The sequence below is a fragment of the Ascaphus truei genome, chromosome 5 (genome assembly GCF_040206685.1).
Source record: "Ascaphus truei isolate aAscTru1 chromosome 5, aAscTru1.hap1, whole genome shotgun sequence".
Taxonomy (NCBI): domain Eukaryota; kingdom Metazoa; phylum Chordata; class Amphibia; order Anura; family Ascaphidae; genus Ascaphus; species Ascaphus truei.
Window position 1 is genome coordinate 29,378,349 of NC_134487.1, and position 23,803 is coordinate 29,402,151.

Consider the following 23,803-nt stretch of genomic DNA (forward strand, 5'->3'; position numbering starts at 1 on the left):
CCCAATAAACCCAAGGTTATTTTTAGAAAGGCATCAAATCTTAAGAGCCTTTTGGCACCTAGTGCACGTAAGAAACCCACTCCTACGGTAGGTGTTGGGAATTTTTTAAGTAACCCAATTGGTAACTACACCTGTGGGAAATGTGTAATGTGCAAATGCATGGTAAAGGGCAAGGTAGTGGTAGATCAGATGGCAGGTCAAGACCACAAGGTGTCACATTTATAAATTGCTAACCAATTATGTTATTTATGTGATTGACTGTCCCTGTAAGAAACATTTTATTGGGAAAACTATTAGATCTCTGAAAGTGCAAATTGGGGAACATGTTAATGGGATCAAAAATGCGAGACGTTTATTGGAAAAGGGCAAGAAAATTCATAATTTGGCCCAACATTTTTTGGATCACCATGGGGGGAGACATGGAGATTTGAAATTTAGAGGATTTGAAGTAATCCCTCAAGATTCAAGAAGGGGGGATAGGGATCTCAAGCTGCTGCAGCGTGAGCAGTATTGGATCTTTACTGTGAATAGCAAAACACCCCTCGGGTTAACTGAAATCATTGAACTAAATTCATTTTTTAAAAGATGAGCTAAGTGGTTGTCATTATAATTCTCCCCTGATTATCAGTTTTCATGTTGCATGTTCATAGTCCCCTGCGGTTATGTTCTGTTTAGACATAGGAGATGTGGGTAATTATTGGTGTTTCCTATTTTTACTTTATAGATGGGGGACCCATGATAATCATTGACTATGTCATGTGTTACTAATTTATGCATATTCTTTAAATTTCAGCCGTTCATGTTTTTATGAATTCAATCATTTTTAAATAAAGTTTTTTTTTTTTAACATTAACTTTATTGTATATATTCATTGGTGGGTAACAATGAGTATATGCATTTTAATTAATGTGGTACTAATGGTATGTATTAGATTTGTAAGTATTATGGTATTCCTAATTTAAGTGTGTTAATGTAATTTATGGTATAGGGATTATGATAGTGTGTATGTCTGTTTATTGTAGGTTATTTTGAATGGCACCTTAAGCACTTAGCAATTGAGCACTTTAATTACCTAGATTGGAGGGTAACCAATAGTATGGGAATGTGGGGTATATCTTACAGTCCTTTCCAACCAGTAATTAACCCTTATGAAGAGTTGTGAACTCGAAATGCGTAGAGGTGATACTGGTTACTTTGGTACCACGTGGGACACTGTAACGTCAGACACCAGCGTCGGTACTCTGCTTTGCCTGTTTGTGTTTGGAGGTTGTTTGGAGCTCGGCAGCCACCATACCTATACTCTGCACAGCAGTTCCTTCTGTGGTCTCGGCATGCATGGACATTTATCACCCTGCGGGACTGCTTGTTTTTTCATCTGATGGGTTGGCGGGAAGGGATATCGTGGACAGCGTGGTACCATCTTATTATTTGTAATGTAAGTGAATGTATTGTTCGTAATTTACATCAAGTGGTTTTTTTTAAATTACAACCCCTCTCTTTTATGTACTGTATGTAAAAGATGCATCACTCCCTGTTGGCTGGTCACAAGAGCCATTAAAACATGGGTCACCGTGTCTCTTATACAAAGTGGATGAAAGTTGTGAAACATTGTGGACACCAATTGGCTCCCATGAAACACTCATATACAGTATATTGTCAGTATTGCTTTTTCTGTTGCTTGATTTAGAGATATTTGTCAGGGGCAAAATCTGATCAGTTTACTATGTCCTCTCTGTCTAAACCTGTAGAGTCTTGGTTCATTTCTTCACGATTTGCTTGTGCCACGTATAGTCACATTATTCTTGTTAACCTCTTCACACCTGTGAAAGGAAACAGACCATATTTTTGATAACATTTTTTTTGTAGATTCTAAATGAAGAAAGTATTGGTGCGCTATATGACATTGACTCACAAACTGACCCCTACTCATGACATATGGTCATATACATAAAGGTGTGCTACTACTTTGAAATCCTGTCTCTTTAAAAAAAAAACTTAAAATACAGAAATATATGGTAATGGGAAGCATGACAATTGCAACTCGAGCCCAAAACATTACTCCTCAGATTACTGTATAACTGTTGACTCCCATTTTATTTTCTGTCAAACTCCTCTCAAACATCAGTGTGCTGTAGAGTGTCTTCTGGCAACAGAAGGTGTCTTATGCAATAGCACTGCTTAGTAAATATGGGCCTGTATGTGATATGTTTATAACAATCATTTTTATATTTTCAAAAATAACTACAAGTTGAGCTGGTAATTGCAAAAATGCTAAAATTCCGTATAATTGTACATTCCTGTTTCTTTATAAAAATAATTTGTAGATTATTTTATTCCCATTTAAAGAAATAATTGGTGATTGTTTAAAATGATGCCCTCTTAGAAATAAATACATGGCATCTGTTATGCCCTGAAGTCAAATGTCAATTACAGCCAAGTTTCCCTCCTATATTTATTAATTGCCTACCACACAAGATACAGTATAAATTCATAAGATGTGAAACCCCAGGTAAAGGCTGCTATTGTCTTTTGTTAAAATTGCCTACAACAGATGTGCTCAGGCATGAATATTGGCCTAAAATGCCTACATTGCTATTTTATTATCTGAAAGGATAATAATGGAGTTCTAAAAAGTTGCAAATCTTGTATTCACATTTGTTTTCATGGTAATGCTGTCTAGTTCAAATACACTATTTTTTCCCATTGAAACAATCAATACAAAAAACTCTGTAAGATCAGATACAGTAGAAAGGCATATGGTATTTTACAAAGTAGGTGTCTCATAGTGAATTGGGATACAGAGATGTAGTTACCAGTTTAACTGTTTATAAGATGAGAGAAATGCCACCTGCTGTACTTCTTGATACTTGATATGATACTTGATACTTACTTGTTATACAACTAATAATAATTGGGTGATAAATTAGTGCATACAAAAAGTGCTATTATCGCAATTTAATCAAACAAGTAGTGATATCAAGAATAAACAAACATAGTGTTGTGACCATAATAAACATAATGTCCTGTGAAACAATGTCCAAATAGCTGCCTAAAATGTCTTGTTGGCTGTCTTACAATACAACCAGTTAAAGTATGAGAACAAAACAGACCTTTCTGGGTCTTTGGACAGTGAAACACCACAAATGTTCTTGTGTGGAGTATAAATGATATCAATAACAATGAAATTGGATCCTCAGAAGAACATGCACTTCAAGAGATGGGAAACAAAAACAAAATATACACTACATAGTGCATTATCCAAGAGACAAATCACTGATAGATATCAGGGATACTAGCAAAGGTATAAAATGAAATACTCAATATGGAACAGGCTTATGACCTAGTCACTTGTGAGTAGGTTTTCAATTTTTACAAACGGCGGAGGAGTTAATGATAAAGTGCTAACCGCATTTTTATGTTGTGTCCACCTTTTGGGTGCACATATATTTGTATGTACGAGTATACAATTTTAATGTAGATTGTGATCTGCAATTACAGTTCCATATTGAGTATTACATTTTTTACCTTTGCTAGTATCCCTGAAATCTATCAGTGATTTGTCTCTTGGATAATGCACTATGGTAGTGTATATTTTGTTTTTGTTTCCCATCTCTTGAGGTGATTTCATCTTTATTGATATAATTTATACTCCACACAAGAACTTTTGTGGTGTTTCACAGTCCAAAACTAATAATAATTGTTTGAATAACATACTGTAGGAGGACATGTGCAGAGGTACATAATGGAGACTGTTGTAAGGTGAAATCATAACAAGGCTTTATTGTGCCTGTCGCTTAAAACACAGCAAAAAATCAACATAAGCAAAATAGTGAGCCAAACAAAGAAAACCTATCTCCACTTTGGCATATATGTATCCTTCTATTCCAGCCCCTTTTAACTGGGTGGCTACCCAGGCTATTCATCAGCCCAAGTCATATAGATATATATATAGACAACAGTCAATGGAAAATAAAGTCTTATCTGTTTCCAGGGTTGCTGCCTTTTCTCTGGATTATCAGCATCCAGGTTTAGAAGTCTTATTTGTCAGCTCCAGAGATCTGTGTTCTCTTGGTCAGTCTCTCCTGGGAGACTCAAGAACCTCTGCTCTGTTTCCTTGTTCAGCTCACATGTGAGCTAAGGAGTCTCACTTCCTGTCTCAAAAGACAGGCTTTTCTAAGCCATCTAAATCAGGGAGGTGGTGTTAGTTAATTGCCTACCAGCAGTTAACCACCACACTGCTGGATTAGAGGCACATTTGTGAACAGGGATAAGTCCCCTGTTACATACCTCCCCTGTTTGTGGGAAGCTCGGGCTTACCACGGCCAAAGCCCATCCATCCACTCTCATTTGAGATCTTTGTGACTTGAATGAGAGTGGATGGAGGAAGAGAACCCTCTGTCCCGCTGGGATTGGAGCCCTTTCTCCAGTTTATTTTTGTCTCCTCCCGAAGGTGCTTGAGATCAGCACTCCTCAGTCGCTCGAGGAGGACTTTTTCCAAGTAAAGTCTTTTTACAGAGTGCGCAGTCATGAGATTTCCGTTGCGTCGGGCACTCCTCTTTTTGTAGACAAACTGTATGGCAACAGTTGTAGAGCAGTTAGGACTAGCCCTTAGAGTTTTCCGCTTTTGAAGCGGTTTTTCTGCACCTCCTCCACACAACGGAGTCGCCAGTTCAGCTTCTTTGGGACTGAGTTGCACCTCCACCGCCCTTTCCAGAGAACGGCCTATCTTTTCAGCTTTCTCAGCTAAGGATTCTTCTGGCTTTGATTCTGCACTCCTACCTCTGTTTGTTGCCTGTTGGGCAGCTGTAAGTTTGGCTAGTGCTTTCTTAGGTGGCTCAAACTTCGTAATCTTGTTTTGAAGGTGCGTGGAGTCCCCAACTCTCACTGTACCCTTGTCCTCACGGGCATTAGTTACTGTGGGATACTGGTGCTTGGGCAGAGCAATACCTTTTTCCGTATTGGAGGAATCTGTAAGTTACTGGTCTGCAGAGTCTCAACCTGTTTGAGTGCGTCTTGCAAGTCTCTTCTCAGGGAATTTATCTGCGCACTTTGCTTCTCTGAGTCTGTATCAGTGTCTCCTTCATATTCTGGAGCTCTGTAATTTTTGTCGTTAAGGTTGCCACTGCATCTGTTTTCTCCTTGGTGTACTGACTCAAGGGAATGGAACAGTCTCTCTGTCTCTCCAGCTCTTGCTCCAGTTTCTGAGCCTTCTCACGCTCCCTCTCATACAGAGTCACCTGGTATCGAAGCTCCGCCTCCAATGATGCTCTGAAGTCAGGCAGCGTGGCCTTTAGCTCCTCATACTGCTCTGTGGGGACGTACTGGGTATTCAGACGTTCCTGCAGCGCTTGTACCTCTTTAGCAGCCTGCAGCTTTTCTTCCTGCAGCGTTTGCTGCTTCTCCTCAGCATACTGGAGGTGTATACGCAGACCTTGCAGTTGGTTCTGCAGTCGGTGCTCTGCTTCAAACTTTTCCTTGACTTCGTCTGTCAACTGAAAATTTTCTTCTTTCAGTTTTAAGTTTTCTCTTTTTAATCTTGAATTTTCTCCTTTTTCAGTCTCTGTATTCTTCAGGGCCTCTTTGCAGTCCTCCTTTCATTTACACACATCTGCTTTGAGAATGACAAACTCCTGAAGTGAAACTTCCTTCTCTAGGTTGAGGGTCTGAAGCTCCTTCTGAGAGACTTTGAGATCTGTATCAAGATTGACAATAGTTTCTTTAGATATGTCCAGCTCCTCAGTGAGACTGTGTAGTTCCTTTCTGGAAACTTCCAGATTTGTGCGGCAGCTGTTGGTCTCATGATGTGATGCATCCAGTGCTCTGCGGAGTGTCTGAAACTCTTTCTGAGATACGTCCACCACGTCCACCATTGTTGACCTCCTTTTGTGAGGCATTCAGCTCTATGCGAAGAGTGTGAACCTCTTGCTGAAAGACTGTCATCTGCTTTAGTGCCTCCTCATACTTCTGCTTCAGCTGAGTCATCATTTTATCAGATTGGCTCTGTTTTTCATCCTTTGCGGAAATAGTAGCATTTGCAGTATCTAGCTCAGTCTTGAGATCGTCCAATTCTGTCCTGGCTGCAGAGTACATTGCGAGCACATGTTCCTATAGCTTCACGTTATTTTTCAGTAGCTCCGCGTAACCATCTTTCTTTTGTTTCAATTGTTCACGGAGTATATCACAGTCACGCCTGGCATTTTTCAGGGCAACCTCAGGGCTGGTCAAGGGATCAACACTCACTGGTTCTGGCTCAGCTTCCTTGGGATGGTTGGTTGAGGGTCCCTCACTGTTGGCACCGGACGGACACTTCTTTGGGGTACACGACTTCTGCCTTAGGCTCTCTGGATATTCGGTTAACCGCGGGACGAATTCTCCATTTTCTCTAGGCTGCAGGGCAACTCGGCCCCCCTTTTCCTCCACAGGATCTGCGGACGTGTCTGTTCCTTCCACGGTAAGTGAAGAACCGCTTTTCTTTTTCTTTTTCCGCCTTTTTATTTGGATGACACCGTCCCTTCAGAGATACTGGGATCTCCATCTTCATTTGAAATTTTAGCAGCGTCACTGGATCCACCCGGCTTTTCTTGCAACTGTAATAGCTGACGGAAATATTTGGTGATCCACTGCTCTCGCTCTTTCTCCTGCTGATCATATTTGTCATCAAAGGGTGCGGTCTTTTCGGTTCGTGCCGAGTTCAGGCACCCCCACCATTCTTAGGGTGTTTTGTGGGTGTGACTCGGTTCGGGTTCCCCGTAAAAGATGTCTTCCTCTTTATTGGACTGGAAGGGCCACTCTTCCGTGGGGTAGGGTTTATTACAGGAACGCTGTATATTGTCCTCCATTTTTAGGCTATCAGGTGTAATTTTCTTCCCGACCTCAGGAGGCGCTATTGCAGCTGTTGCCACTGTATTTGCTAGAACCCCCAATTGTGGTAGTCCTACAGGTGGGCATATTTTGCTTGTAGAGGTCGTAGATCTCACAGGCATCTCTGTAGACTTTTCTTTCTTGGATAAGTTTTACAATATCAGCAGTACTGTGCATGCATTTTCTCTTATCAGGTATACAAGATGTGCAGTTGCTAGGTAAAAATGTCTATTTGCTTTACACCATTTACTTGCTAGGTATAATCTCTCATTAGGTATGCTGAATGTGTAGTTGCTAGGAAAAAACTTCTGTTTGCTTTACACCATTTACTTGCTAGGTTCAATGCCTCCGCTTCAGCAACAGAATTTGGTTTTCTGCTTGAGTTCAGTAATTTTCAGTCTCATCTTTTGGTATTATGGCATTCACACTTCACACTTTGGTTGTCTGTTTTGCTCTCAAGATACATAGGTAGACTTTTTTTACTTGCAGAAAAAACAACATTCTTTGCGTGGAATATTTCTTTCATTCCCGGCAGGGTGACTCAACACTCAGCAATTGGCTTTGGAATACCTTTTACACAGTACTGCAATCCCTTTTTCCGCTGTAGGGCAATTTTACACTCAGCATTTGGTTGTTAAAAATTCCCCTACTTCAGCACAGACTTGTATCAATTTTCACACTTTTCTGCATATACTCCATTCACAGCTGGTAGCCCTATGCGGTGTGGCAACCTTTATTTGCAAAATCAGTACCGCTCGTGGGTCACCATCTGTATTCACTGCTTCAGCGAAACTTTGGAAAACAACAAACACCTATCCCTTTTTAAGGGCTGACTCACTTCTTGAACCCTGACTATGGCTGGAAGGCAAAACCCCTATTTCAATGACCATATTACACTTTGTGATAGGCAAATAAGGTTTAGCTGCTTCAGCAGTCGCTCTCCTCTTGGGATTGGGGAAAAGTGTCCATCTGTGGTTTTGTAGGTTTCAGTGCAGTGTAAGTTTCCTGCCTGGGTGTGTATCCCTTTAATTCTGATCTTTGCTGCAGGTGAATCTTTGTTTTTGTTGCTCAGGTTTGTTTGCAAGACTGTATGCAGGCAAAAGCACAAAAAAAAATTCCACAGGCAATCTCCAGCCCTTTAAACTTCAAAGGGCTCCTCTCATCCCAAATTTCTGACACCATATGTATGAGGACATGTGCAGAGGTACACAATGGAGACTGTTGTAAGGTGAAATCATAACAAGGCTTTATTGTGCCTGTCGCTTAAAACACAGCAAAAAATCAACATAAACGAAATAGTGAGCCAAACAAAGAAAACCTATCTCCACTTTGGCATATATGTATCCTTCTATTCCAGCCCCTTTTAACTAGGTGGCTAGCCAGGCTATTCATCAGCCCAAGTCATATAAATATATATATACAGACAACAATCAATGGAAAATAAAGTCTTATCTGTTTACAGGGTTGCTGCCTTTTCTCCGGATTATCAGCATCCAGGTTTAGAAGTCTTATTTGTCAGCTCCAGAGATCTGTGTTCTCTTGGTCAGTCTCTCCTGGGAGACTCAAGAACCTCTGCTCAGTTTCCTTGTTCAGCTCACACGTGAGCTAAGGAGTCGCACTTCCTGTCACAAAAGACAGGCTTTACTAAGCCATCTAAATCAGGCAGGTGGTGTTAGTTAATTGCCTACCAGCAGTTAACCACCACACTGCTGGATTAGAGGCACATTTGTGAACAGGGATAAGTCCCCTGTTACACATACACTATATATTTTTTAGATATTTCTAACCTATGTTGACACCAGTATATTGAGATGTTTAGTACATTCTTTAGTGCAGCATTGTTAATACTGATACCGTTCTGAGAACAAAGAATGCATAGAGGCAAAAAGACTCCTATTTGTGGAGATGCGCTCAAGTGGGTCAGTTGTGTGAATTAATTGCTGAACAACCGTACAATATAATGATAGAAAAACTTAACTTTTAGTGCAGTTCTTAAATTATAAGCACTCAAGTTATCCAATAATAACAATAATGAAAAAGCTGCCTAGTAGTACTCTGGATAAGCAGGTGCCTTGGTATAAAGGGGGTTAATTAAATATAAAGGGTACATTATTAATTACAGGTAACTAATGAGCTGGGTCAGATAGGACAGGGTGGGGTAAATATAAATTGCTGTAGTTCTTGCCTACCCCTTAATTGTTATGTGGATAGCTGAATTGTATCCTATCCAGTAACATGAGTCAATCAGGCTGTAAATAGAACCCTAATTGTCTAGGTTCTCACTGCATACGACTGTATGCTGTAAGTGAGTGCTAGTGCGGATACCTGGTTCACTGCAATACGAAATAGCAGTAGAGGGTGAACGGATGTGGGGATTGAGGGAGAAGACTATAATTAGACCAGTGTTATATGCTTGAGATCAGAACTCTGCAAGTATCAGATTGCTCTCATCTTCCACAAACCACCCTCCTGCTTGCTAGCCCTGTCGGCTGTTGTGGCCACGCGCTGCATGCTCCCAGCTGCGAGTGCATGTTTACTGCCCATCACTAGTAACTCCCCCTGCAGCTATCCAATGCCTGCTTTTTAGCCTTGTTAGCCATTTCAGTCGGTTGAATGAGCTTTGTCAACGGCAATAAATGGGTTTCCTGTTCCTCCACTGATAATTCATAGCGTGTGGTTACCATCGTAACCTATCAGTGAAAACACAAAGAAGGTTCCAGCACTCATCTTGTATAATGTGTGTAATATAATGTTTATTGTATATGTCAATATACCTGATCTCTTTTTTAGTGTCTTTCTTTGGTTAACTACAGAGTAGAGTATCTCTCACCGTATAATTGGATTTGTTATACATTTTTTCACATTTCATAAGCTGTAGCCCTGTTTTAAGAATCTTTTTTAAGTGGAGCAGATGTGTCTCAATCTCAAATACTGTCCTGTATGGACACCGGATCAGAAGGGAGCGTGGATTTTGGCTACTGCTTGTAAATAAATTATTTGTAGATGATTTTTTTCTTTCGAAACACAGTGGTCTGTATATTGCATCCTGGATCTTTTGTTATTCCTAGGTCTAGAAACATTATCTGATCTCTGCTGAATTAATGTCTAGGTTTCAGATTTAGGTTGTTGATAATCGAAATAAACTCCAGTGGTGTGTTTTTGCTCCCGCACCAGATGTAAAGAATGTCATCTATTAGCTAATTCACAGATCTATGGAGATAGTATATGTTTCCAGTTCATTATTGAATACCACTGTTTCTTCCCACTAACCTAAAACAAGTTTGTCAGCAGGGGGCAAGGAATGTGCTCATCGATGTTCCCTGAGTTTGCAAATAATTCTTAGTATTAAATAAAAAGTAATTATGTCTCAGAACAAAGTCCAGTAATTCTATGATGAAGTCATAGTCATTGTGTGGTTCCAACAAAGTGCTTGGTGCCAGTAGGAAATGTCTACAAGCTTTTAATCGGATTCATGTTTAATAGATGTGTATTGTGCCTCTATGTCAATGGTTCTTAGAATTGTCTCTTTGTTTGCAGTGATACAATGTTATCAGCTTAATGCATCTATCGCATCATTGACATAAGAAGGCAAGGTAGTGGCAAAAGATCTTAGTGTTTTGTCAAAATATATGCTTAAATGTTCTGTTAGGCGGCCATTGCCTGATACAATAGGTCTGCCTGGAGAGCTATTTGGATTTTTGTGTATTTCAGGGATTGAGTGGCTGTCATAGGATCCTTAACCTCCAAATAATCAAACTCTTTGTCCTCATATTTAGTTTTCATATATAGAGGTGCACCTCCCCTTATTGGGGATTTTGTGGGTATTAGCATTGAACACTAAGTGTTCAACATGTAAGGGCCAATATCCTAAGGAAACTATATCCATCGTTTGGATTTCCTTTGATACAGCTCTGTCCTTAAAAAGAAAATATGCAACCATTAGTTTCTTGCAGGTGCTGAAAAAAATGAGTGTAGCCCCTTGTTAAAACCAGGCCTCTTTTTATGCATGAAGGCTATATTCTATGCTGGCAGTGTGGGGGTTAAACCCCTTGCATGAGAGATAGCTCAGAGCTACAGTAGGCTACAATGTTGCAGCTTCCTGGCACATGAGGCATGACTCAGAGCTAGGAAGATTCTAGTAGCTCATGTGACCAGTGAGGTGATGCTGTGCAACACTTTGTTTTGCCCAGAGACTTGGGAAGGAAAGGTTCACACCCCCAGGGTATATAAATTGGGGAACCGCCCTTTAGGATTAGGTGTGTCCTGGTGTCCCGAGTGAAGAGAGGCCCGAGAAGGTGAGCTGGGTTAAGGGGGGTCCAGTTGTGTCAGAGTATAGACCCCAGGGAAGGCAAGCAGAGCAGCAAGTCATATCATCAGGCAGGAGAATAAAGGGGAAGCCACTCTCCTTGCACAGAGCATAGAGGAGGGAGATTCCTAAATGTGGGGTCCTGGAGCTAGGAGACCAAGAGCAGCTACCCTAACGTGGGAAAGGGTGAAGCCAGCCTACATGTGGAGGGGTAGTGTGAGGTGCTTGTTCTGATGACCTACAGGGAGCTAAAACCTATCCTGATTTGTTTGTTCATGCTGATCCTGCTGACAATAAACCTCAAGTTTGCTAAGTTTCTGGCAGTCTGTGATAAGTTACTGATCTACATGTTCCTGCAAGAGGTCACCCCTTCCTCTGACAGAGCCCTTGCAGATGGAGGCTCTGCACCCTATTCTGTGAAAGAGAATATCTACCCTCCAAGCTCCCTGCCCTGTGAAGGCCTTGGATCCTGGATACCTGCAGGTGAGCAACATGAACACCATATCCCCCTTCTATCTCCTTTAGGGGGGGAACGGGTGTTACACTAGCATTTGTGATAAAGCTTCTTCCTCTTCCAGATCTCAAGAATGAGCAACAGAAGAATAATGGTTTATTGGGTAAGTAATTATAAGTGGACGATAACCATATACAGCTCAACCCCGTTATAACGCGATCTGTTACAACGCGAATCCGCTTATAACACGATGCAAGCATGGCTCTCAATTTTTGTATTTATCAATACTTTACAACAATGGTTATTGGTATCTTAAATACTTTATTGTACAATGCATACAATTGTACATTATTTCTAATGTGATTCGCTTATAATGCGATGTGGTTCTTTGACCCCAAGCACAGCGTTAAAGGGGGGTTGAGCTGTATGAAGCAAAAAAAAGCATGAATCTGTCCACCGGCGCAGTAGTGTAGCGGTACTGATAAGGTGAGGAGGGTCCCTATCTGGGTCCTTCCCTACAATACGGAACTATGGTTGGCTCAGGGCCTATCTGGGGTCTAAGGGGCAGTATCTAGGACTAGCCACTTGCTCCCTGTACACTACCTACTGCTGTCCTGGCTCCCACGTGACTGACTCGCGGGCCCGCTGCCCGCAGAGTATATCCTGTTCTTTTAGGCTGCATGCCTTTTATTGGCTGGATCAGCCCATGTGTTAAACCCTCCCCCCAAGGATTATGGGACTTGTAGTCCCTCTTCAGTCCTTACGGAGCCAATCTCAGATGGCCGTCGTGCTGGTAACACTGCGCATGCGTGCCAAATCCAAAATAGCCGTTGCCACTTCTTCCTGATCGCACGGAGCAGTTCCACTCCCTGTAGGTAGGAGGACTCTGCTACACTTGTGAGTGGTAATGTTTCAGTAATTTTTCCTTAATCTTCCATGTCACATTGACAGTTACATTTTATCTTTCCCACTCTCATATTGCTCTTATTTTTAGTCACATTTTCATCAAACTTGACAGCTTATATTCAGTTTTTTTTTACCCGTTTTATATTCAATTTGTTTAGATGTTCTCCATCATTTAAATCCACCAGAAATTCACATGAAAGATTACTCTGTGGTTCAAACAAAAGCATGAAAACTGTAGAACTGGTGTCATACAACCTCAGACTCTAACAAATATCTGTTGCATTTCACCTGTACTAGGCAAGGCTCTCTCAAACTTTGGCACCTTGTCAGTAGTTATAACAGATAGCACACAAAGTTTTAACAATATTATGAGTGTCTAAGTATTTGGGTCACATTTTACCTTCTCTTGACAGTTCTCTTTACTTTTAAAGACTCTCTAATGAAAACAATATAATCAGCTTATTCTGTCCTCATCACACGTAGAGGTACTGTGTGACTATACCGATTGCCAAACTCCACTCCAACTTTTGAAGTGAAACTTCTTTTGTGGCACCTCATTCCTAATGGGACAAAAATGGATTGTGGGGATAGAAAATGAAACGGATGTGACGTCAAAGTGCTGACGTCACAGTGCTGGCAGTTGAGGCCAGGCAGTGTTCTGGCAAATCATATGCGGCGGCCGCTCCTAACCATCTTTGCTCCCCCCCAAACGGTCCCCCCCCACCCGCTCAACATTTACTCGCCGCCGCAGCTCCTAACGAGATCTGCTCCCCCCACCCGCTGATATGCGGCGGCGGCGGCGGCGGCGGTGGCGCTAGCCCTCAAAATTTAATTGCCGCCACTTCCTGCTGACCTCCCTCGGCCGAGGCATGGAACGGGGGGTTCCCCACAGCGTTCCCCACAGCACCATCAGAAGGGGATCACTGCAGCGCTCCCCTCGAAGCCAGCTCCCGCTGACGATGACGCGCTGCCCCCCTTCCCCCGCCGACACTGCCTCTGCCCACGCAGCACTTCCGGAGGGGGGGGGGGGCTTTATTAAGGTATCTGCCCGGTGCCCGGTGCGGCCGCGTCTCGCCGGGGGGTGGGGGGAAGGAGAGACTCAGGCAGAGCCGCCGCGGGTCCGCAGCTCTGCCTGTCTGTGAGGGGGGGGGGGTGTGAGGGGAGTAGGAGAGTCTCAGGCAGAGCAGCCGCGGGTCCGCAGCTCTGCCTGTCTGTGAGGGGGGGGAAGGAGAGACTCAGGCAGAGCCGCCGCGGGTCCACAGCTCTGCCTGTCTGTGAGGGGGGGGGAGGAGAGACTCAGGCAGAGCCGCCGCGGGTCCACAGCTCTGCCTGTCTGTGAGGGGGGGGTGTGAGGGGAGGAGAGTCTCAGGCAGAGCCACCACGGGTCCGCAGCTCTGCCTGCCTGTGAGGGGGGGAGAGACCAAGACAGAGCCGCCGCGGGTCCGCAGCTCTGCCTGTCTGTAAGGGGGTGTGAGGGGAGGAGGAGAGTCTCAGGCAGAGCCGCCGCAGGTCCACAGCTCTGCCTGCCTTTGAGGGGGGGGGAGTCAGGAGAGAGGGGGCAGGACACAGAAAGAGAGACACACATACACTGACAGACACACACACATACATATACACACACACACACACTGACTGACACACATACACGCACACTGACTGACACACATGCACACACACTGACACACATACACACACACTGACTGACACACACACACACACACACACACACACACACACACACACACACACACACACACACACACACACACACACACACACACACTGACTGACACATACACACACACACTGACTGACACACATAGACACACACACACACACTGACTGACACACATAGACACACACACACACACACACTGACTGACACATATACACACACACACACTGACTGACACACACACACATACACACACACACTGACTGACACACATACACACACACTGACTGACACACACACATACACACACTGACTGACACACACACTAACTGACACACATACACACACACACATACACGCACACTGACACACATATGCACGCACACTGACTGACACACATACACTCACTGACTGACACACATACACTCACTGACTGACACACATACACTCACTGACTGACACACATACACTCACTGACTGACACACATACACACACTGACTGACACACATACACACACTGACCGACACAGAGAGACATTCACACAACACAGAGAGAGAGACATACACTGACACACACACACATTGACTGACACACACACACACACACACACACACACACACACACACACACACACACACACTGACTGACACACACACACACTGACTGACACACATGCAAACACTGACTGACACACATGCACACACTGACTGACACACATGCACACACTGACTGACACACATGCACACACTGACACACACACTGGCTGACACACACACACACACTGACTGATACGCACGCACACTGACACACATACACACACTGACCGACACAGAGAGACATTCACACAACACAGAGAGAGACATACTGACTGACACACACACTCACACACTGACTGACACACACACACACACACACACATTGACTGACAAACTGACTAACACACATGCACACACTGACTGACACACATGCACACACTGACTGACACACATGCACACACTAACTGACATACATGAACACACTGACTGACACACATGAACACACTGACTGACACACATACACACACTGACTGACACACATACACACACTGACTGACACACATACACACACTGACTGACACATACATAATCTCTGACTGACACACATACATAATCTCTGACACATACATACACAAACATACATACTGTACATACTCTCTGACACAAATACATACTCTCTGACTGACACACATACATACTCTCTGACTGACACACATACATAGTCACTGACTGACACATACACTGACTGACACATGTGTGCCGAGCACGCGCGTTATAAGTCAATTTCTGTGACAAAAGTCAAAGAAGTTTCACTTACTATGCGCGTGCACCGCACACACAGCTTTTTTTTTGCATAAGACGAGTGTTCTTCTGAATTGCAAAATCTTTTTTTAGAGCATAGATTAACAGTACATGTAATCTAGATATGCAATAATCAAAGTGAGGTAAAAAGACCATGCTTTCCTAAGCCAAACATAAACGGACAGGATCAGATGCAAAACAAACTCGCTTACTGCATCTGCTGCTCCAGTAACATGTAACCCCTTACCACTGAGCTCACAACTCACAAGACTGCTGATCTCTAGACTTAAGCAGCAGAAACTAGATTCCAAAGATTTGTGTTAGGAGCAGGCATAATAATATGTAGCCCTTGTTCCCCCATAACTAAAAGGGGCTACCATTACCTGCTGGCTCACAGAAGGCCAGAGCCTCCGCCACTGGGAGCCTGGGGTGAGCGGATGTCCGCCTCGGTGCAGCGCTTCCACCTGAAAGGGATCCTGATGCAGCAGGATAAGCCCCTTCCAGGAACAATACCGGTAATGCACACACGCAGGGAGCCTCCGGCGATCCGATTACCTCTCCACCTGCTCCCGCATACCACTGCAATGTCCCTGTCGACGCTACTCCCACCGGGGTGTCCCGGTAGCTGTCCCCCTCCCGCAAGCCCGGAGGTAAAAGGGGGACCTGGCTACAAATAGATTCTAAGTTACTATTAAAATCAACAAATAAATGTCATAATGACACAGACAATTAGCTGTGAATACAGCACACAGCTAAAGATAGAAGTTTTTTTTTTTTTTAGCAATAACTGGTCAGCATCCACTTAAATAAGAGTAGAGATTAATATAAACATTGTTTTAAAAAAAATAGAATTTTTACCTCTTAGGTAAACTTATTACAATGGAATGCCTCCAGGGTAATCCTACAGTGATATGTTTAGTAGACATTCTAGTTAGTAGCCCTTGTATTAACATTTTATTGTGATGCTTTAATTCTGCTATTGGGAAGCAAGTAACCATATGAGAAAATACATCTTTAACACCCAATCCCTGTGGGAAATAGCGATACTTACGGTACTGGTGCTACCTGTTACAGAAGACCTGAGCCTCCGCTCATGGGGAGCCTGGGTGACGGTGTATTCTCTCTCTCTCTCTCAGGTGCAGCGACTCCACCTATGAGGATCCCGGATAACTGGATGGCTCCTCATAGGAACACGTAAACATTTATGGTATACCCCAATAATACAACACAACAGGATTATATAATAACTAATTTACTTCTGTGGTCCCACAGTAGACCCAAACATTACCCACAGTCACAACACACAATACCAACAATAATAACAATAGAAACGACCTGGGGTAGCTAGCCCCAATGATACCTAGGGTGCTTGAGCACCTATACCCTTGTGTCCAGCAAACAACCCTTCCCAATGTGTCTATGAGAGCAGTTTTACCCTCCCCCTTGCATTGGTGCACAGGTACCTTCCTGGTTGTGGCCTAACCAGGGAGTACTTCAGACAACCTGTGGTCAGCGACGGGTCCCACAGAGTGGGGTCTCCAACAGCAGCCCTTCACGCCTCAAACCCGGATGCTGCACGGGGCTGCTGCTGAAGAACGTCTCTGCTGCTTGGATCCTGCTCCACTGCGATCCCTCACTACAGGTAGATCCTAATCATTTGGCCGGCCCTGCACACTCCACTACAGTGAGGGGACTGCCTGGGGCCTAGAGGGTTATGTCTTTGGCCTAGTCCAGGAGCTTGCCAGCTCCCTAGATATTATCTCACTCCTGCACGCTCCGGATCAACTGCCACTAACGGTCCTCTGTCCCGCAGAGGAAATCCTGTTTCTTAGATCGTTTCCTTCCTTGCGGCACCAACCCCAAGATGGCCGCCGCATCACACATCGAGATAATGGCTGCGCAAACCACAACATGGCCGACACAACTTCTCCTGAGCAACAGAGCTAATCTTCCCGCTAATCTCACCTCCCCCTCCCCCCCAGCAGGTAAGAAGGGGGATCCCTGCTACACATGTCTTACAGTTATTTCTTTTGGTGCAAGGCTCAATTATTTTAGCCCTAAGTGATAAGTGCTTGTTATGTGGTGTTAGGCTGCTAAGCTGTGTGGTATAAAGAAGACCTGAGCCTCCACGCTTAGGGAGCTTGTGGTGCAAGGTGCAGTGCCTCCACCTGTGAGGATCTCACCACAGACACGATGACCCCTCACAGGAACAATACTCTTGGTAAATAACATTCCCACAATAATATATGAACCACAGTAAACTTTACTGGCAGGGCATAACCAGAACACACATATGAACAACAGTAGGATAGCAAACAAAACAATCCCTTCTCCTCTTACAGGAAGGATACCAATGCCCCTCCCTCCTTCCAATCCTAACCCAGGCAGCCTGGGATTTCCCAGGTCACCCACTCGGTGCAATAGTGTGTGAAAGATAGGGCTACCCTACTTAGTGTTGTATGTGCACAGTTGGGTACCTTCCCTTTGATGCTCGGGCAACGTTGGCCTCATTCCCTGGATGGAGGCAGACGCAGTGTTCCACGATGCGGGCCTCCGATGCAATTCCCCTCTCTCCTCACCACAGGCAGCCGCACACATGGTCTCTGAAGAGCAAGAATTTCCTCACTGGAGTCCGTCCTGCTCTGTATGGTTACAGGAGCTTTCACTAATAGGAAGGGTTCCTGAGTAAGGGGCTGCCTTACCATACTCAAGCTACGGTGGTTGGGGCCTAGCTCAGGTCTATGGGGACTCGCTGTCCTAATCCTGGGATACCTCACTGGATCCCAAGACAGTCTGTGCGCTCCGCATGCTCCTTCAACACTGACTGTGATGTATTACAGTTCAAATATATGTATGTCCTTTACTCTGCCTCCTCCAACATGGCTGCCACAGTCCCCTCAGATTAAGGCTGAGGAGTTTTACAAGAGCCCCCAGATGTCAGGAGGTATACCCTGCTACACTTATATGAATGTGACTTCATAGTAAGGAGAGAGATAGAAGCAGATAAATCAGATCAGCAAAACGGATCAAAGAGAGGGTTTTCAGATCTGATGAAGAATATTAATTCTTTTCTTCTAAATGTACTTATTGCTTTGCCCACAAAATATTTCCTAAATATATCTGCAGATAACATATATAAATAACTATATTTAATATACATTTTGTAACTTTTCATCTCTATGATGTATGGGCATGTATTCCTTATTTGTGAGTTTCATAACCCAGTCTAACTCTGTTCCATTAGAGTTTTAGGTAGTTCCTCCTATTGACTCGTTGTTAAGGGACTTAGCTTAGATAAAATGATAGGGTACAGCTTTATAAAACCACATAGGTCTGTTAAATACTTTGTACTTCTTTAAAACTCATAGGACTAAATATTAGTAATTTTTGTAAAAAAATGAGCCAATATAAAAAACAATATATTACTACTGGTAATCTCATGAAAAATAAATTGTAATACAAGCAACTGACAATCTGTGATGCTTGAATAATCAAGCCTTTGGGGCTGTCATTCTTAAGGCTATGTGTAACACTTAGTTCAAGTACAGTAGGTCACCTAAGAGGATATACAAAGTTATAACAGTCTATTTCTTTCTCTAGGGGAAATCCTCAATTAGCTGACCTGATTACGTGATCAAGAGGTCTGATAGCGTGTTAGATTGATAGTTATAGAAAAAGATTGTGCCCATCTAAGGCAAGGAAAGGAAGGACAAATAAAGTTCACTGCTAAATTAGTCTGAAAATACATTTTAAAGTCTTGAATGCTTCTGTTTCTATACTCATACATAGATAACTGTATGTTTCCTTCTCTGACACACTTCCTCTGGATTCTTAATTTTATTTAACCCAGTGATATCAAATGCCATACTAGTGATTATTAAGACTTGGGAATTAATATGTACTTTAATGATTGAAAATTGCCTTAGGTCTACAATAATTGATGAAGTTATGCAGATAGAGAATACAGACTTACCGATCTCATTCTTCCCTGTACCAGTGTTTATTAATGTTGTACGTTTATTGCTATGGTCTTCCCAACCCATTTTCCTGATTGGTGTAATATATTATTGTAACTAAAAAAAATATATTAAAATAATAAAGGGAATGATGCAAGAGGACACACATACATGGTTATTTTCTGGTATATATATATATTATTTTCTGGTATATATATATATATATGTGTGTGTGTGTGTGTAGCCCCCTGTAAACAGCACAGGCTATACCTATCTCCCTTCTACTGTGGTAAGTCCTGTTAAGATCAGGCACCAGTAATCATCATGGGTTTTCCCCCTTCATAGCCCTGCCCTGAGTGGTAGATGCAGGCCTGGACTCTGCTGCAGGCGTGAGCAAGAGGGGAGGTTCTGCTGACATCACGAGAGGTGGGGCTAGCTCTATATTTAGCAGCCAACTCCTGTAAGTTCGGAGTAGTCTTCCGGAGTAGAGGTAGTATGCCGAAAGTGTTAGTATGCCGAGAGTCTGCAGTGGGACATGTCTGAGTAGTGAGTCCTGCGGATCGGTCCAAGGAGTTGGAGGAGTGGAGAGACTCAGCCTCCTTTAGTAGAGCTGATAGCGCTATAGACCTGGTGGACCAATGCCCTCACCCCCCTGCCTGGGGTGAGGGGGAGAATCCAAGCCCCACCGCGAGGATAACCTCGGGGGTGGGCCACGGGGTATTGAAGCCCTAGCCCAGACCATCCTGTCGGAGGAGAGACTTGGAGGGAAGGCATGGAGGAATTATCTGTGTGGAAGGAGAGCGGCGTAATTAGCAAGGCTTTGCTGTTGTTGTTGCGGCTGCTGGAAGCCACTACCATTGGGAGTTGCTGATCTGTCAATAAAGAGACTATCCTTTGTACCAAAGACTGTGTGTTAGTTGGAAGCTATTGCCCTGGGACCGAAAGGGTTCTTCTATACAGGTCCTGTCCCATATTCCTGGGAGTATAGAAGATGGAGGCGCTGCACCACTAAGAGATCATGGAGGCTACCACCCCAGAAGCCCAGTCCTGGCTCCCCAATAACATCGCGGGAAGCTCAGGACCTCCTGTTCCTCACAGGTATGCACCACACCGCATGTAATCTGCCCTCATGCACCCTAGACACCACAGCAGAGTCTGGGGGAAGGGGGGAAGGGGGGAAGCAGGGTTACATATGTATGTGTGTGTTGCCCAATTCTAGTGCATTACTGTATAAAAAATATACATTTAATAGTATCCAAAACTCACAGATTAAAACTCACAAAAAAAAAGAATAATGAGGTGTGATGAGATATATACACATGCACCGATCCGACATCTGGAACTCCGCTCTTCTGCTCCACTGCTCCAAGTGTCCAAACTTACTTCCACAAGCCTCTGTCCAGCAGGTACTCGCGATATCAGTCCCCAATAGAGCTTTCCTCCGGAATCAAAACCTCCGGCGTAATTGGTTCAGAGCAGGGAGTAATTTCAATGTAACAGTTATTAACCCTGATATTGCAATGCAGGTATATTGCGGATCAGCGCCCTAGACATCAACACCACATGCGGCCCTATGCGTTTAATCAGATATACTGATTTCATCAGGGGATGGATTCTGGGTATACTGACTGCGTGTATATATATATATATATATACCCAGAATCCAACTAGTTCAAAATGCTAGCAAGAAACTCATGTGTATTGTATATGCTCTAATAACTGACTGAGTCACATGAATGTAATTAGCTCTAATCCAAATGCCTACTACATATGCATGATTTTGTTATAAATATAATACAAATAATACAAATATATGAATTGTGTTGTCATAGTTATCTAATATCAATTGTATATTAAACAAAGGAGGACTTCTACTTTGTTATTAAATAAGACCTGGCTTGTTTAGGATGACAATTTCTAATCATTTGATGCTACAATACTCAAGATAATAATAATCATGGACTAGATTATATTTAACAATGAAAATTCATTAAGATGGTCATATAAAAAAAATCATTTGAAAAATAAACACATCTGGTGATACCTATTTAGAAAGGATAAAAACATATTAATAATACTATATAATACCTCTTGAGAAAAATAGATATAAATAAACACTTGGACAATTGATGACTAAGAGTATCTAAATCAAGTATAGTCTTGACCCAGAATATTCATATGTGGAATTAATAGATCAAACATACAATTGAAATATAATCTAGTTCATGATTATTATTTTTATCTTGAGATAATAATATAATATCAAACATAAATTAGTATTACTGTGAGATTGCCCCAGATTTTCAAAGGCAAGTGTTCGGATACTCGTTGCTGCATCTGTATAGGAAAAACACGTTCTACACATATCCCTTAATGTATGCACAGTGTGAATATAACAGCAGAGAAAGAACTGATCTAATAGCAGCTACACTGAGCACTAACCAATCTGATCTCTCCTTTATCTAGTGTTTTCTGCAAACACACCCAGGTGCTCCTAAACCTGCCCTATATCCAATAATAATTTTGTATCTCAATCACACCCAGCAACAGCTGGCACCTACTGATCAGCTCAGTGAGCCATGTGCTTCAACCTTTTGGGGAGATTTGCAGAGGAGAGAGTGGCAGGTCATGGGCTGATGCCCCTTAAGTACCCTACCCCTCCTACCCATGTGTCACTACATAGCTCATTGGGTCAAGGGTCATGTTACCTTTCCCTAGGCGGTCCAGATTGTTTTAGAGTGCAGTATTTTTGCTATTATGGATCGCGGTTTGTAATTTTGATCCTGTCTCTCTTGACCCATCTGATGCGCTCTCTCAACTTTTATTGGATAATCATCTTTGGATAGGTACAAACTCTCCAGGTGCCATTTTTTACAGAAATCCATGAGCTGGTTCTGTTTTAACATCCCTGAGACCCCTATACTTTGTGTGTTATTGCATCTACGTTGTTTTTCTAGGTTGTCTAGTTTTTCTTCCAGAACCCCGATTTTCTTTTGTAGGTCATCCATGGATTGCTGGATGTCTACCAGGTCGTCTTCCACTGTGCTTATTGTAGCCTCTGCCTCCTCTACCCTTGAATGTATGTGCTGGAAGTTCATCTTTTAAATCATCAATTGATTTCTGTTTTTTATCCGTATTGTGTTCTAGTTGTGAGAGAAGTTCTCTAACTACTGGCCCATTCACTTCTGCCCCATTCCCTTCACTCTCTGTCTTTAGCCTTGTAGCTATCGCCACCTGACACTAAAGAGAATAGCTAATAGAAATAAAACCTCTGTCACATGTTATTCTCCGATATCTGTTAACTAAGATTTAAATATTATTTTAGACTTTTTATATTTTTATTATTCTTTTAATGCATCAGTTACCTAGATTGAACTCCTTAAATACTGCACTTAAGGATGGACTGATCCTATAAGCCTCCTTCCATCCCAGGTTGCAAAGTCCATGCAATGTAGAATGTCTCATACACGGCATGTTTCCCACGCTATAACTCTTGGTACAACATTTCTCAGCAGGCTCACAATGCAGTTAAACTGCAGAACTGTTTATCTGGTTTTCTTGTGATGATGATTTATTACAGTTCTGATTCCCAAACGTACTCCAATTCATACACATGATGTATTGATACTCTAACAACCACAACCAGCTAGCAGAGCCATAAAGGTATTCATAAAATCTGTTTTGAAGATTAATTCTCTTTATAAATAATGCTATAGATGCTACTGAAGTGCAATTTACAGTATATCACGAAAGATGCTCGAAAAGTTAAAAGAGAAATAAATATTCACCAAAAGTGAAAGTAAATCATCACTGCGGCAGCTTTACTTGGCAGCATTGATATCTCAAGTCCACACATATTTGTATTATTCTGCAGTCCACTGTTTGCGTGGTAAGCATTAAATATATATATGATGGTGAGGATATACCTCTGGACAGGTGCCTCCTTAACGGTCTTGATATAATAATCACTGAACCGAAAGGAGCAGGGTTGCACACATCCATCCATGAAGATTTAGGTAGACCATTTATTTCAAATAGTTAGATACAGTACCTATAGCCACACAACGGGACTAAAGAGTGAGAGAGTAAAAACCCAGAATATACACATGGACCTCAAACAAATAATTTTTGTCCCAAAATTCAATTGTAGGACCATAACACTGGGCGAGCATACAGTAAGTAGTGTTCTCAGTGAGGAATATAAATGTCTGTTTTCTTAGAAATTAAGAACACAGAAAAAATGAAAGGAAATTAGAAAAGGTAAAACATAAATAATCAACTTGTCTCCGTACAGTCTCTTCTTACTA